This window comes from Acanthaster planci, linkage group LG01 (assembly GCF_054643075.1).
Source record: "Acanthaster planci isolate LZ-2023a linkage group LG01, COTS_SCS, whole genome shotgun sequence".
Taxonomy (NCBI): domain Eukaryota; kingdom Metazoa; phylum Echinodermata; class Asteroidea; order Valvatida; family Acanthasteridae; genus Acanthaster; species Acanthaster planci.
Window position 1 is genome coordinate 699,854 of NC_141777.1, and position 14,740 is coordinate 714,593.

The following is a 14,740-nucleotide window of genomic DNA, read 5'->3' on the forward strand; positions in this document are numbered from 1 at the left end:
GGGGGTTGAGGTTTTTGTTCGTACAAGGAAGGGGGTTATTACTTGTAGTTGTCGCAGTTCGTCAAGTCATTTAATTTGTTTGTTTTGTCCTTAACCGTACAGGCAAAATAAGACCCCGATCGGTTACGCTTTTTAGAGCGACTTTCAACCTTCATTTAGACGACGCTCCCCCAAGAACACTCCCCCGGATCTGTGACTGAAATCCAAGGTTTGGAGGGTATACTCCAGTCGTCGTTACCAACTCACAAAGGATATTTATCCCATGGTTTATGACCATGGGAAATTCAATCGCTGTACTGCTTACTATTTATTCCGCCACTCAAAAAAACATAATTTAATGCAGGAATGCAATTTTTTTCGGTAGAAGTTTTCAAGGGTACCGGTAAACAATATGGGATCGTTGTCACTTAAATTACGTTTGACAATCCTTTACATTAATGCTGTTGTTCTTGTATATTGGCAGGTTTTCCATGAACGTGATTAAAATTAACTCACTGCAACTGATGGAGGCTGATATAAAATACCAATTTTTGCAAAAGAGCTAGAGTGAACACTTTTGCAAGCTGCTTCATTTAAATATAATGACAAATTCGTTTGAAAGCCAGCAAATGAACTATCTTGAACATTCGACTCTTGATTTCAAATGAATTAGATGCAAAATAAATTGTTATATGACACCATATCGTGTAACACTACGACGTGAAGGTAGTAATCAAGAAACTTTATACTGGAGCGGGTACCGGCACACAGTGAAATTAATCAGCGGCAGATAGAAAGTCGTCACAGTAATAGATATTGGATTTTGATGATTTAGTCAGCATTCTGAACATGGAGGGATCACTTATGGTGGTACATTTTTCATGAAAGTGTTTTAGGAAACAGTAAAAAGGTAAAGCTATCTCAATGGAAACGCTTGGCCGTCAGAAAAAAAAAAAGATGACAAACCCGGACAATATCCTGCAAGCCATCTGCATGACAGCAACACACACACACATAACACATGATGGGGACAAAAGTCAAAACAAGTACAAATTTGGACGGGCAATTAACAAGCCAATAAACCAACGGAATGATACAAAACAAACCTCGCGATGATGGTGCGTGGCGGGCACAGACGCGCTCGACCCTTTGGACTTCGGATGTCCACACTGCAGAGCGGGTGCGATACGGCAACTTACCGGTCTTGCGCGGGGGATGGGCACTGTTGGTAGCTAGGGATTATGTATGCAATGAATACCAAAGTCTTTAAGATATCGTCTGTTCATATAGACTCTCCAATTAAAAAGTAGAACACTAATAAGCAAGTTGGCTAACAAACGTCGTGGAAAGCTCCTTCGAAGCATAAATTGAATCGTAACGAAAAGCATACTTATGTTTTTAATAACTGAATTTGATGAAAACTGTTTTCTTTCCTGTGCATTAGGCCCGTTTGAATCACGTAAAGCTTTTTGATTAATTTGACACCCTATAAACTGATGAAAACTGGAATTTTAAATTAAAAATTTGTGTTCGTGACATGTTCAGAAACATGGTGGACGCTGATCTTTGGCATGTTCATTGTGTGGAGATAAAAGCGTGTTTGGCCACAGTATTCGCGGGTTGCGATTTTACCCCAGCGTTCACGAACGACGAGGATCATACCAACCTCTTGGTTTCTTAGTAAAAGGAACAAATATGGCCGAAACGCGAACTTACTCCAGATAAGAAACAGGTTAAATCTGGACGTCACCTGCAGGCAAAAACAAGAAATAAAAAATGATTTTATTCCAATGGCAGATTACCACTACCAGATGATAAAATTAAATGAGCCTTTTGCAAGGCCTATCTCTATCCAGCCAGCCAGGCGTTCCGTTTTCGTATCCATCAGTTTATCGATCAACTAACATTGTCATAACCACACACAAGAAAAATTTAACCACTTAATGAAAATTGACGTGCTAATTTGTCATACAGAAGCGTTGGTTGACCGGAAAATCCTCTCATTGTGTGCTCAAACACGCGCTCAGTTGTCCCAATTCCAGGCTGTCCATCCCCAGCCAACAGTGAACCCACAAGTTGAACAACAAAACGTCTCAAATCAAATTGTGGGTTTTAATTTGGTCGAATGCTTGTCTAACGCTCGGCCCAGAGCGGGGCTTATTGTTAGCCCGAATACCCTTTTGTATCACCACTCCTTCTTACGACTTTGGTGTCAATAAATTGTTTGGGGGATTGGTGCACAATGAGGTTTGTTGTGGAACTCGACTGAAAGGGATTTGGTCAACACCACGAAAATGGTATTGACCGACGAAGATTGCGGACGGCACCGGGAAGATCCAGGCACACATACCGCCGGCCTGAGCGGCGACGGAGTCCCTGTCCACATTGTTTGCCTCAAGCAGGCACAGGGCGCCAACGATCAGTCTACCGGTTCATTCCGGGGGATGTTATTGGGGGTGACTAATCTCCGGTGAGACCCACCTGACCGACCCGTTATCGGCTACTCTCTGGGATAAATCGAAAGGTCGTAGAATTGTTCTATTCGTTCATGTTGGGCAAGGTCTGGCCCAAACGATCCTGTTACGTATCGTTTAATCACTCCAGTCACGGCCTGGCCCTAAATACCCGTAATTCTAGCTAATCCGCCGCTTCTAACGTGTGTTACACGACTGACGGGTATCACCACACGTTGAAGTAAATATTTGAGACAGTGCATGGAAACGCCTTTCGAAAGGTTTGTGGTGTGTTTTTGTACTCATAGATACCTCGTGATGTCGTTTTCATTCTGCAGTTTTTGCATTGTAAAAAACAAAACTACTTCCATTCTGCATGATTTTAAACTGAGGTCGGTTTGATGCCGTGAAAACATTTATTTGCCACATACTCTTTACCTCTGTGAATATTTTTGTCAGTGTGTTTTCATAGTTTATAAAGTGGTTTAATAATTATTATTTGTGTTATCAACAACATCTGGAGTAGTTACAACATTTCACTATCAAGAATGAAAACATCCAACGTTCTGAAAGTGTCAACACGAGAGGGCGCATTCTGTCGATGAAAATATGTGACTTGGTTACTCTTTCACGGGCCAGCATCATCAGTTTCGATTCCGCAAAGCGTGCGCTGAGCAGCCTTTGACTGACAGAACGAAACCGAAGGAAATGACACGAGGCGAAGATGACATGAATTGAGCTAACGACAGATGTTTAAATTAAAAAAAGAGGTGCTTTAATCAAACAAAGCCAAATGGAACTATTTTGAGCTAGGATGAAAACAAAAAGTCAATTCACAGCAAAGGAATTAACTGAGGATATAAAACTGTGCTTTGGCTCTTTGAATGAGGAGTATAATATGTTATTATTTCAAATACGAAAGATATCTTTTATAACGATCCATTTTTGAAATTATGTTGAATTAATCAGTCAATATTAAATACACAAAACTGGTAATTACATTTTGCCAATATTTTCATTTGAATCACCATTCAATTATGAAAAAGGGAAATTTCGAAAATCGTTTTCATTGGCACAGGTTGGGCTACATTGTCTTTTTGACAGCACACCTGATTTTAGCCGTCCAGCCTGTACCATAAAATATGTTTTCTTTAACTAGCAACAATTTTTTTGTTTAAGAGAAAATTAACTAGACATCATTATGATGCCGAGTTATTCCCCGGTTCTTCTTAGAACCACACATACTCAAGAAAGAGATTGATCCATGGTGTAACCACAATCGTTTGACTCATATAGTTCTTTCACCATGAAAGCCTTCAAGTCTTATCCATCATTATGATTGCAAAAAATTATTCATTTGGAAAATGCTATTGGCCTCCCGTAAAATTGTGTGGAAATTATTCTGCCATTGTGAAGGTCTGTTCAAATAGACAACACAGTGTAACGTCAAAATCTTAGTTTTCGAAAATTGTTTCCCTTGGAGTTCAGTTAATCAGAGTTTATTGTTTTGACATACTGAGGGATACAACCAACCTGGAAATATATTTTGTTCCCCTTTTCCAAACCCCGTTACTTTAAGAAGTAGGAATTCGTAAAAGCAGACCCGAAGGAATCCTTGCTTTGCGTCACGAGTCTCAGTGTAGTCTTGGTCGTATGAATTTTCATCATATCCGTGAATTTACAACCCGCTGAAATCCTGGCACATGCACAGCACCCCGGCAACCGTAACACCCCAACTTGCCATTGTTCCATATTTACCCAGGCCAATCCATACTTGTACATTGTACCCGAATTGTTGGCGGGCGTAGAGGAGGGTAGGTCGTCCGATAAGGGGTTGTTTTTTCGGGTTGTTTGTTCCGTCCGATAAGGCGAAGCCTCCCCCTTGAAAGATGGAGGTTAGGGATCAGGGTTGGAACTCACGGCATGTGATGGTATGCAACTGTAAAAAATCCTTCGATCAGGTGAGATAGTAAATTACCTCCTCAGACAAATGTAAAGTCCCCCTCCACTCCCCCCCCAAAAAAGTGAGAGAAAATAGCGCAGTTTCATTTAATATGCATACTATTTCTGTCGCCGTTAATTAATCAAAACAGTGGCTTGAACTTTAGAGATTTTTCTTTAAAAATGGTTCATCAAATTTACTTGAATAACCAAACTGTGGATGTGATTACTTCGTTAAAATACCTGGCCAACACTTTATTAACTTACTTTTGAAAGAGTTGTTGTTCTGTTTCCGTTATATCACCGGGCGACCCTTGTTTTAATAGATTACAATGTGATTCTCAGCAAGCATGAATTCTAACAGCAGTACAGAAAGGACATAAGGCAGTTTACTGAACAACTGGACATGCTGTCCATGAAGCTGCTAGACTGTGGCTGCAACATTATGTATTTATTGAAGGAGATATAGCTCAGCGGATAAAATGACCCATTCCATTCTGTCTTTCTACAATTCAACCGGGACTTTTGAGCGAGAGGAGGATACACGTTAATTAGATAAACAACGAACTCCGTGACAGACTCTTCGGTATGTTTCGACTGTTTAAAAAAATATACATCACGACGGAAGAATTCGGGACTGTGGTCAAAGTAGCTGGCGAAATGCTGATTCTTTGATAAAGAAAGCAAAGAGATAATTGCATTTCGAGTCGACATAATTTGCTTCTGTACCGGCACAGAGACCAAACTGCTGGGCAGGTGAAACGCTAAAATCATCGACTTTCGGCAAAAGAGGGGAAAAATCACCGCGGCATGGTTTATTGAAATCTTTGAGGGGGAACAGACCGGGTGCGGATGATATGGTCACCGGGGACTCCACGCACTGGGCCCGGCAAAGAAGCTCGCATGACGGTCGATTTTTGTGCGGACGCAATCCGGCGGAAATACAACCGGACTGATTAGCTTATGTTGTGAGCTCGGAGCGGCTCGTTTGTAGTTGGAACAACATGAACACAGTTTTGCGGGTTGCCGGCCCGATTTCTTGGCGGGACCCCTGCCTTTCCTCTGTGACGGCGGCAATCTGATTGTTAACCGAAGTGGAAGGACTACAATTGGGACAATTTTCCAGAATTTTCACGCGGCTGATGTGCCGCGAATGGACCGGCTTTCCAATGTTAGGTGACTGTGCATTTCGGTGTTATTTGTGAAGTTGGCCGTGACAGACACAAAAAAGAAGTCTGACAATGTGTGAGATCGAAGTGTTAATAGAAAAAACATCTGCCAACCGCTCATTTGGTAAATTTTGTCCTTTGAAAAAGAGTACTCATTTCACGCCATGATTTTGTCCTTTTTTGCAGGGCCGGGGTGTCTGTGAAAAATGTAAATCACCGGAGGGAGTTTCATTGTGCAGTTTCACCTGATACCAGTAACATTGCTGAAGAGGCCGTAGTACCATGACCGCGCATTGGAAAGTGCCCGTTAACTGTTAGCAGACAAAGTGCGTCTATATCTATACGGCCGAAGGCGACAGGAGTTTGCACGGCATGCATCGACGATGACAGCAATAGGTCTTCTCAGGTCAGCCAAGCATAACCTTAGCCCGTCAACATCACAGAGACTTCGCTTTAATTGCTTGTACTCTAGCCGTCAGTTCATATTTTCTTTCCTTTGGATGGTTGGTAAATAGTTATATAAAGCACTTGTATGGGTGTGTGCATTTGTGTATCATGTCGCGCGTTTTTGTTTGAGTGTCTAAAGTTTGTGTAACAACTTGTTTTCTCAAGTGCACCCGTGTTATGTACCTTTACGGCAGATAAACCACCAAATAAGTGTTTATCGAGCACACAAGCATCTATGTGCATTTACTGATTACATTTGTGTACATTAAAAGTTGACTTCCAACTGATGGTATACGCATGACAAATTTACATCAATAAATATGCATTGCCATCACATTCTGCATTTGTTTAGAACTCCAGAGACACACCGTACGCCCGCGAAAAGTATATATGCCCTATGACAACTTTGTCTGGACTGCAGGTATATATGTTCTCGGCTGAATACAAATTTAGAGAAGAGTTGGATAACGCGAACGGGTAAACGCACGGGGAGAACGGTAGCCGTCTCATTTCTGGTTCAGCCAGGCTCCCAGGCCAGAGACGCAGGCGCAGCGATGGCAAAGCCACAGTGCGATCCCGACGCCGCAGAGCCTCGAGGACAAGGTTGAGCCTGTCAGAGAATCTCCGTACCGTGGGGAGTAAGAGATGCGACAGAGGGGAAAAAATGTGACACGGAAAGGCAATTAGCAGCGGTGCTTTTAATCTGTCGCGATTAAGGGAATATTTCCCCTCGGTTTCATTCCTCAAGAGGTTGGGTGATGAAGACGCGACTCCTGAAACAAGCGCTGCGCATTAGTCGGGGCATGCATACCTACCTCCAGGCCCTGGCACCACCCCGGACAGTCGGGTCCCTATTAAACCGAGCGGCTAATCAAATCAAGGGGGATCCTTGAAAACAATGGTGATTCAATTAGACAGGCTGGCACGATGAGCCGGAATTAGAAGGGCTGTTTGCTCTCGATTTTATACAGCCGGGCAGTCCAGTTGAATGAGTCTGGGTTTTTAAAGTATTTTTCCCTGACAAAATATGGCAAATTGTTGCCATGTTTAGATAAGTCATCAAGCGATGGAGAGATGCATATGCACCCTGGGGCTTGGACCGTGAAACTTCTTGAAAACTGGGTTTCTGTTTGCACCGGCTTTCCTCTTGCGCTTAACATCCCTGCATTGCCCTGCCCGACATTTTGTAAATGTACCAAGTTCATTGTAGGTTTTTATCGTATTGGTAAACGGAACTGAAGTTCTGATGCAGTAATGTTCGGATAACACAGTCGTTATCTTGAATGTCTTCATCTGATAGGCATGCGAAATTTATTTCAGTGTTTGGTGAAACGACTTACGAGCAATTTTCGCACGGCACCTTCTTCATGATCGTCAACAAGTTCCATCAATGCATATAATACATGGTATTTGAGACAGTTTTTCGGAAGTTTTGTGGATGTTGTGTGAAATATGTTGAAGCGATTAAATTCAGCTGCAGATGCATGTCGTCGGTAGTGATGGTCTCGATTTATTTGTGTCATTTGTAATCTAACATGGCTTTTCTAAATTCTCCTTTCAATCGATTTTATCTCCGCCTGATTCCGTATACCTCTCCGCCATCTAAACCGCGTTCCACTAAGTACATGACCCCCAGCTGGTTCCGTTGAAAAACGGACATTTTGTATGTAACTCTCCAGAATTTGATGTGGGTGAAAGACGTGGGGGGAACGGAAATCCCAAAATCCAAAACAAAAACCTCCAAAATAACAAAACAAAACCAAGAAAATACTGGCAAGCGGGCTGCAAATGGATTGAATCCCTATTGTGTTTCCACGCATAGCTGATTATCCTATTATGATATTGATAAAGACGACTGGAATCATTACGTTTGTAAAGTTTCCTCTGACTTTTAAAAAAAATATTTCTGTACAAACTCCTTGGGCAAAAGACACTTATACGGCCTCAAATCTAAGGACTTAGTTATATATGGTCTAAGACTGTCTATCTCCAGTAGTCTTTATCTCCCAGCTATAATCACAATGCCCCTGTTTCTAGATATTCGGATAATACCAGTAGACATTTGAAGCAAGATATGAGACGGAGAAACCCCCCCCCCCACCTTTGTGTTGGTCATTGTTTGATCGGAATCTCAGAAATTCTTTACAGACTTCTAGGGGGGGATGTTTTAGGTAACAATAGTCTAGAATGTGTATAGGGATTTGATAGGTAAGGGGGGTACCCCTCCGTCCCATATCTTGCCTGGTTTACCAGTAGAAGTCACACAATCTGCGCATCGAATTTCCCCCTTGTTCAGTCAATACCCCTTTCGTTACCTTTCTGCCTTAGCCGCCAATTTCACAGTACCCTCTTATCCATTCCTCTTTCCTTCAACCTCTCCCCCCACCCCTCCACCATCTCTCACAAAACCTCCGGGGTCAGTCCCTCGAATCCGCCCTAGCTTTCCATCCCCACACCCTCCCTCCCTCATTCTCTCACCCCGTCTGTCTCCGTCATTTGTAATCAACCCCGGCCTGCCACTCATCAGAGCGGTGTAACCCTTTGCTATTTGTTCATCGACTACAGCCCGTGAAAGCTCGTTCCGATTCGACCTGATGGGGTAGTAAGGTTTTTTTTTTGTTCCGTCCTCCATTAGACTAAGAGTTGTGGGTCTGCAAGCGTGGGTGGCTCATCGCATTAGCGTGACTGACCCGTCGATGAACCGGCTGTTTTCACGACTGGGCCCCATTTAATATCTCACCCAAACCCCTCGTACGCGCTTTGCTGTGTAATGAAATAAAAGCTAGCGACTAAGATTATCGAAAACTTTTCCCTAGAAGGGTTTTTACAGCTAGAACCTTGCATGGCGAGCCGGTTGCCGAAACTAAAATACCCCCCTCCCAAAGGAGCACTCAAAGTTCGTGAGTTCTAACATGAGGACATTCTGATTGATCCATCAACATAGGTATGTATTTAATGGGATTTCCACGGTTAAAATACATTTGGTTCCTTTTGTACAGATCTCAGCCATGAATTCTCATTTGAAAGTGGAAAAAAAACCCAGGAAATTTGAACAAGTTACGATATTTGACCATGTAAAAACCTTTAGAAATGTTTGTGCATGAATTCAAATAGGCTTACAATTTAGGGGCAAATATGTATAGAGGGCTGACGTGTTTCTGTCTTGTAGCATGAACTTTACTGACAAAACTCTTCATTCTGCAAATCGTTTGTAAGTTAATATTGCATTTCCTTCATTGTTTTAAAGCTGTACAAGTCAAACAAGCTTTTCAAAGCGAATAAGGATATATATAATTATATACAATATATTGTGTTATATTGTGTATAATGCGGATTTTACACGCGTTTTGGGGTCGTCCTGTCCGTAATACCTTTTCATTACCCGCTGTAGTTGAATTGGTGCTGTTTAATATTTTTGCATTACATTTTTCCTGTTACCCAATAACAAGTTTTAAGAAGAATTGAGTGTGTTTAAAACAAGGAAGCATTATAAAATGAAAATGTGCGAAGGGGGCTGTTGGTAATCATGTAATAGTCGACACTTGCACCATTATTCATAATGTCAACCCCAAAATCCAAAAACCGAAATTGTGTTTATTCCCTTTAAAAATACATGTCCAGCATTATCAATATTGGAAAGCTTCCTTTCTGACGACTTTGCACGCAAAGCGACAGCGGTTGATTCACTAACAACTCCCACCTCCTCCTCTTTGCCCAGTCACCATTTTCCCATACAACTCACCATAATCCAAAAGTGCCGAAAGAGGGCACTCTAAGTTGTCAAATACCACAGCATGCAAAAACACCCTAATGTTTCCATTTCTTGTCTTCATGTGCTCACGTCGTTACATCTTTCGACGGTTCCTCAACCCGGGAGAGAGAAAGAGAGAGAAATCTTTGTAGTCGTCAATCGGCCATTAAAATTATTTGTAAATTAGATTTGTTGCGCGGTAGAGTCAACTTGTCCAGTGGGTTGAATAGCAAATGATACCGAGAGATGTTGCGCCATGTATGCAGGATGCGGACAGTAACAAAAATCTGAGTTTTGGACTAAGGGGAAATGGGAAATATAGGCACAGTGGTGATCACCGAAACGATTCCTTCCCTAAACTTGAGAGATTCTGGACAGGCTTGGTTTTAGATTTGAGGGGTTGGAGAATGTTTTGAAAGTATAAATAACTTGTTCTAAAGGATTATGTCCTTTAGATGCTTCCAAACAATTTTCAAGAAATTACTGGAACTTTGGGGGAGCTTTGCAAAAATGTTGAGGAATTCACAGAAAATGTCATGCATCAAACAGCAGGGCCAAATTTTTGCGTCGTTTGGAGTAAAAATTGGGCAGCATCCCCTCCCTAAAAGATTCCCCCCCCCCGTGTAGACGTGAACATTAAATTTAAATTGATTTCACGAGGGCATAAAGGTGCAAAGTATTCAACTCAGTACTTTTCTTCTGGGGAAAATTCCAGGTTCGAATTTCTCTCCATAACCGCCGCGACAGCTGTTAGGCGCCATCTAGACAGAGGCAAAAGAATTCCCGATTTCCAAGTCAGAGGTTGACAGGGGAAAGCTTCGGAAATCGCATCTGTGGCTTCCCCCCCCCAGTTTTCTGTGGTTTTCCCTGTCTTTCTTTTCTTCCCTTTTCATCCACGATCGTGGCTCGGGCCACGGGCCGGGTCGATACCTACTGCCGAATTCGGCAGGGCACCACTGTTTGCCGAGGATCGTGTTTCCATCGTTATATCCCTGCCTACGACCTGTAAAACACGACAATCATCTAACTCATAGACCCCCAAATCCTGGGATTGTTGCGGGAAAAAAATCAACGTCAACATTGTCGCCAGATTTTGTTGGAGATAATATGTCTCATATTTGATCCCTTTGAAATACAGCGACGCCCGTCGCACAATATACATACTTTATTCAACATTCTCAAAAACTGCATCAAATAGAATCGTATAATGACAGAGTTTTTTCCTCAGCTAAAATTGCTTTGGTGGTTGAAAAGCTACAGCAAATAGCCCCAGTTCAGTTGGATGCGTGTTTGAAATCTACTTGCGTTTTACCGTTGCAATGCAAGGTCGTTGAATACAGTCACTTTCTTCTGTGAGAGAAAAAAAATCTGTCTCCTTGACATAAAACAGTTATGAAGGATTTAATGCCGGCACCTGTTTGGTATGACGGAGATGCAATCATTTCACACCAACACTGCTAGAGAAAGGCCATGTCCAAATCCCTTTGGCTACGTCCAGCAATAACTCACAAGTCTATGTGGAAATAGCCTGAGTCGCAAGGCAGAGTACTCCATAGGCGACTGTGTGATTTCAAGCCGCAGCCGTAACAATATGGGGGAGTGGGCATTTTTTCCCCGAATGAAGCTACAATTGTTCAGTCGGAAGTGAATAAATTAAACTGTATGTAATCATTATAATTTTAAAGGCTGCTGTGAAGAGTCAACTTATATAAATTAAAGCTTGCCAATTTCCTCAATTAAATAATTTGTTGCATTAGACATGAAAAATAATGCCAATATCCATATTCATGAATATCAGAAGGTTTAATGAAACATCGTGTTTGGGTAATAAGCATTTGACCATAATCGATTTTAAGTTACAACTGCGCAAACAGTCCAAACGTTGGAAGTCACATCAACTTTTTGATATGAAACTGGCAAATCTTGAAACATGAAGTGAAATCGTCCCTTTTCGTAAAGGCCAGATAGGTACCAGATGGTATTCCTTCTGACATGCTGCCAGTATCAGACAAAGATGAGACTTTGATATTTTTTCCGTTGGAAACTATTCCCCAGATTTAGACGTAACACCCCTTCCCCCAAAAGCTGTTCTTTACAATGTAAGATAGTTATGAGAGACGTTCGTGTATTACACAAATCATATAGTAACAATGAAAGTTAACAAATCGACAACAGTCTGCATCTTCGGATTTTTAATTTTTTCTTTACAATCTCATTATAATTGTGTTCTGTGATGTTGTTATTCAACTCTGCATGCAAAGTGCACTTGGGGAGAAATGACAGATTGACAAAAAACCAAGTTCCCGTTGAAGCGTGTCGAGTAATTTGAACATGACCCTGCCAAACACGCTGCTGTCCGGGAGCCGCTTCGTGATGTTGCTGGTATAAAAGAACAAAGGACGCAAGCAAGCCTATACGTTTGGAGTCGGGCCATCGCCACAATTCGCATCTCACCTGCTGTTTCAAGTTTGGCGCGAGGCAGACGAGGAACTGAAAACCGCGCATGCACCCGAAAATGGGGTTACCGGTCGATTGTAAACTCGCATACAACACAACCAAGTGAACAAAAAGGTCGGAACATTATGCACGCTTGTTCGCTCCTGGACGGTCATTTAGTTACTTGTGGTTTCTTTGATAGAAGTACTTTGAGTGTTTGGCGGAAGAAAAGGTTCTAGGCTGACAAATTGATTCGATTGTGGAAGGCACAAGCCCGAGTGAAAATGGGTAATGCTAACTGTTTTATAAACTCACTGGTCATTAGAACAGTAATTTGGGCAAAAAAGGAGTGTTGTGGGGGGGGGTTGGAAATCAACTTTTATATTGCTCTCTATTGTGATGTGCTGCCTAAATATCAACAGGGAACCCAGAACTTGTTGGTTTAGGGGTACAACTATGTGGGTTGATAATAGTTTGAGAATTTACAGGATGGATAGGAAGGTCGGTTGGCTGGTCCGCAGATCAGTGGTCGTCAACTGGCTGGCTATAGTTGGTTTGCTCGTCTGTAAGACTGTAAAAATATATGGACGGATTTCTGACTGGTTAATTGCTAGATTCATCGATTGATGATCAAACTACCGATGGTTTCCCTGGAACAATCAGTTAGGTATAGCATCGGCAGATCTGTTTATTATCGTTGCAAAGTTAAGAAAGAATCAATTAGGAACAAAAGCGACCAATTGGATGAACAAAGTCAATTCGGACGGTCGAAAAGTTCGTCGTGTGCCTTTAGGGTCTGATCTGTATTGCCCAAGCAAGAAACACCGCTGTCTGTCCATCAATATAACAAGGCAATGACAATTAACCTTCCTTGGCAATCGTTATTACTGTATGCCATGGGGTGGAAAAGTCTACCGACCACTTGCACCGTGGCAGGCAAAGCCTTAGCCACTATTAAAGGACATTGTGCGCCTCGCCAGCAACTGACTTTTTCCCCTCAGCGCGCTGCGGGGCAGGCAACGTGAGCATTATTTTGGTAAAAGCTTTGCTTGTCATCAGTTTTTTTCGCCTCATTAGTCGCTACACAAACATGGCATCTTTTATTGAAAAGACCCCCAACAATGGCCCAGGGCTGGTTTCATATCCGATGGACCCTGCAATGCCCCGGGTACACATTGTTCGAACGGGACCGTGTGTGTGTTTTTCCCTGTTGTTAACTTCAACATTTTGATACTTCTGTCCCTCACGGCTGCACGGTCAGCATACAAGAGTGTTGTTTGCCGGAAGGGGGTCCGCTACCCACTGTGCCAGGTACGCACGCGCATTAACCAAAGTCAAACTGATGGTTTAACAAAGGCTTTCAAACATTGTGTAAAAAACACACAGTCAGCACATTAGTCACACTAAATTTGAAATGAATAACTAAAATCTATCATGCATCATTCAACGAAAAAGAAACGAAATAAGTGTAATTATTACGCTGCCCCGTCGTCGCCTAAATGCATACGGCACCTACCTCACAATGTACAATTTTCCATGCACCGATTATGCATTTTACGACAGAAGGCAAACAAAAGGAAGCTTTTAGACTTCGCCCACTGAAAGATACGTCTGAATTGCCCGATCAGTGAGAAACCCAACGATGGGGGAACTTCAGTTCTTGAGGGGACTCTCTCTGAAAAAAAGTAAACTCTTTTGCCGGTAAACATCGAACATATTCCCACGGATTGTGATTGTTACGGTTCATTAGGCTGACGAATCATTAACACTTCGTATGCTCATAACCTTTCTAAGCTTTAATATCCAGTAACCACCACTCTGAATTTGTAAAATAAAAACCCAAGCTTTAAGATTCATTCGTTCGTCACACAGGAACCCATCGTCACCGTGATCAGTTGCTTTTTCACATCAACGCGATTCAGTATCGCTAGGTTCCATTTCAAAGGTTCTCCAGCAACGAACCAAATCTGCACCAAAGGTTTCAGCAATGGAAGGGGTAAATGTCCGCTTCCGACTGCACTACAGCACGATGAAGCAATTGGTGTCATGGTGTGTTCTTGCACTTTGGCCCTAAAACACAACTTTCACTCTTTATAACCAATATCTGTTTTGATAAAAACTGTACGTGACAGAATACCATCAACACCATCCTGTTCACTGAAAGATTTGCGGCGTTGATCAAACTACTGTGCCAATCCAAAATAATGAAAAAAGGGACAAAAATTATGTTTACGAGCAATTTTGGTGCTGTTGAAGCCAAGTTGGGAAGATAGTCTCGCACAACCTTCGATTCAGAATAGCTGGCCTTTTTACTCTCCCTGACTAAATTAAGTTCTCTTGTCGATATTATTATTGTAAATCGAGTGAATGGTCCCACTTTTGAGCAATCAGGAGTAACGATATACATATCGTGTCGGGTCACGGTCAATGCCGACTGATTAGCTCATTGACAAGCTCACCACACACACTCACTCAAAACTACACATACAAAAAAAAGGGACAAAATGACGATGATTGACACATGTCAATGGTCTGAAACACAGACGGAAATGAGCGATTTGCGC

At 42.2% G+C, this 14,740-nt stretch overlaps 2 long non-coding RNA genes across 2 annotated transcripts in view; one reads left to right on the forward strand and one right to left on the reverse strand.

The window, feature by feature from the left end:
* LOC110977677 (uncharacterized) overlaps nt 1-7,474 on the forward strand; it is a 58,543-nt gene extending 51,069 nt beyond the window's left edge. The window contains exon 2 of the long non-coding RNA XR_002597987.2: nt 5,729-7,474. This is a non-coding gene — a long non-coding RNA (uncharacterized LOC110977677). The remainder of the gene's footprint in view (nt 1-5,728) is intronic.
* On the reverse strand, nt 868-2,456 carry LOC147800228 (uncharacterized). The gene is made up of 3 exons (XR_015426115.1): nt 2,330-2,456; nt 1,696-1,729; nt 868-1,211 (listed from the first exon to the last, which is right to left on the reverse strand). It is a non-coding gene; the product is annotated as an uncharacterized LOC147800228 (long non-coding RNA).
* Nucleotides 7,475-14,740: the final 7,266 nt, after the last annotated feature.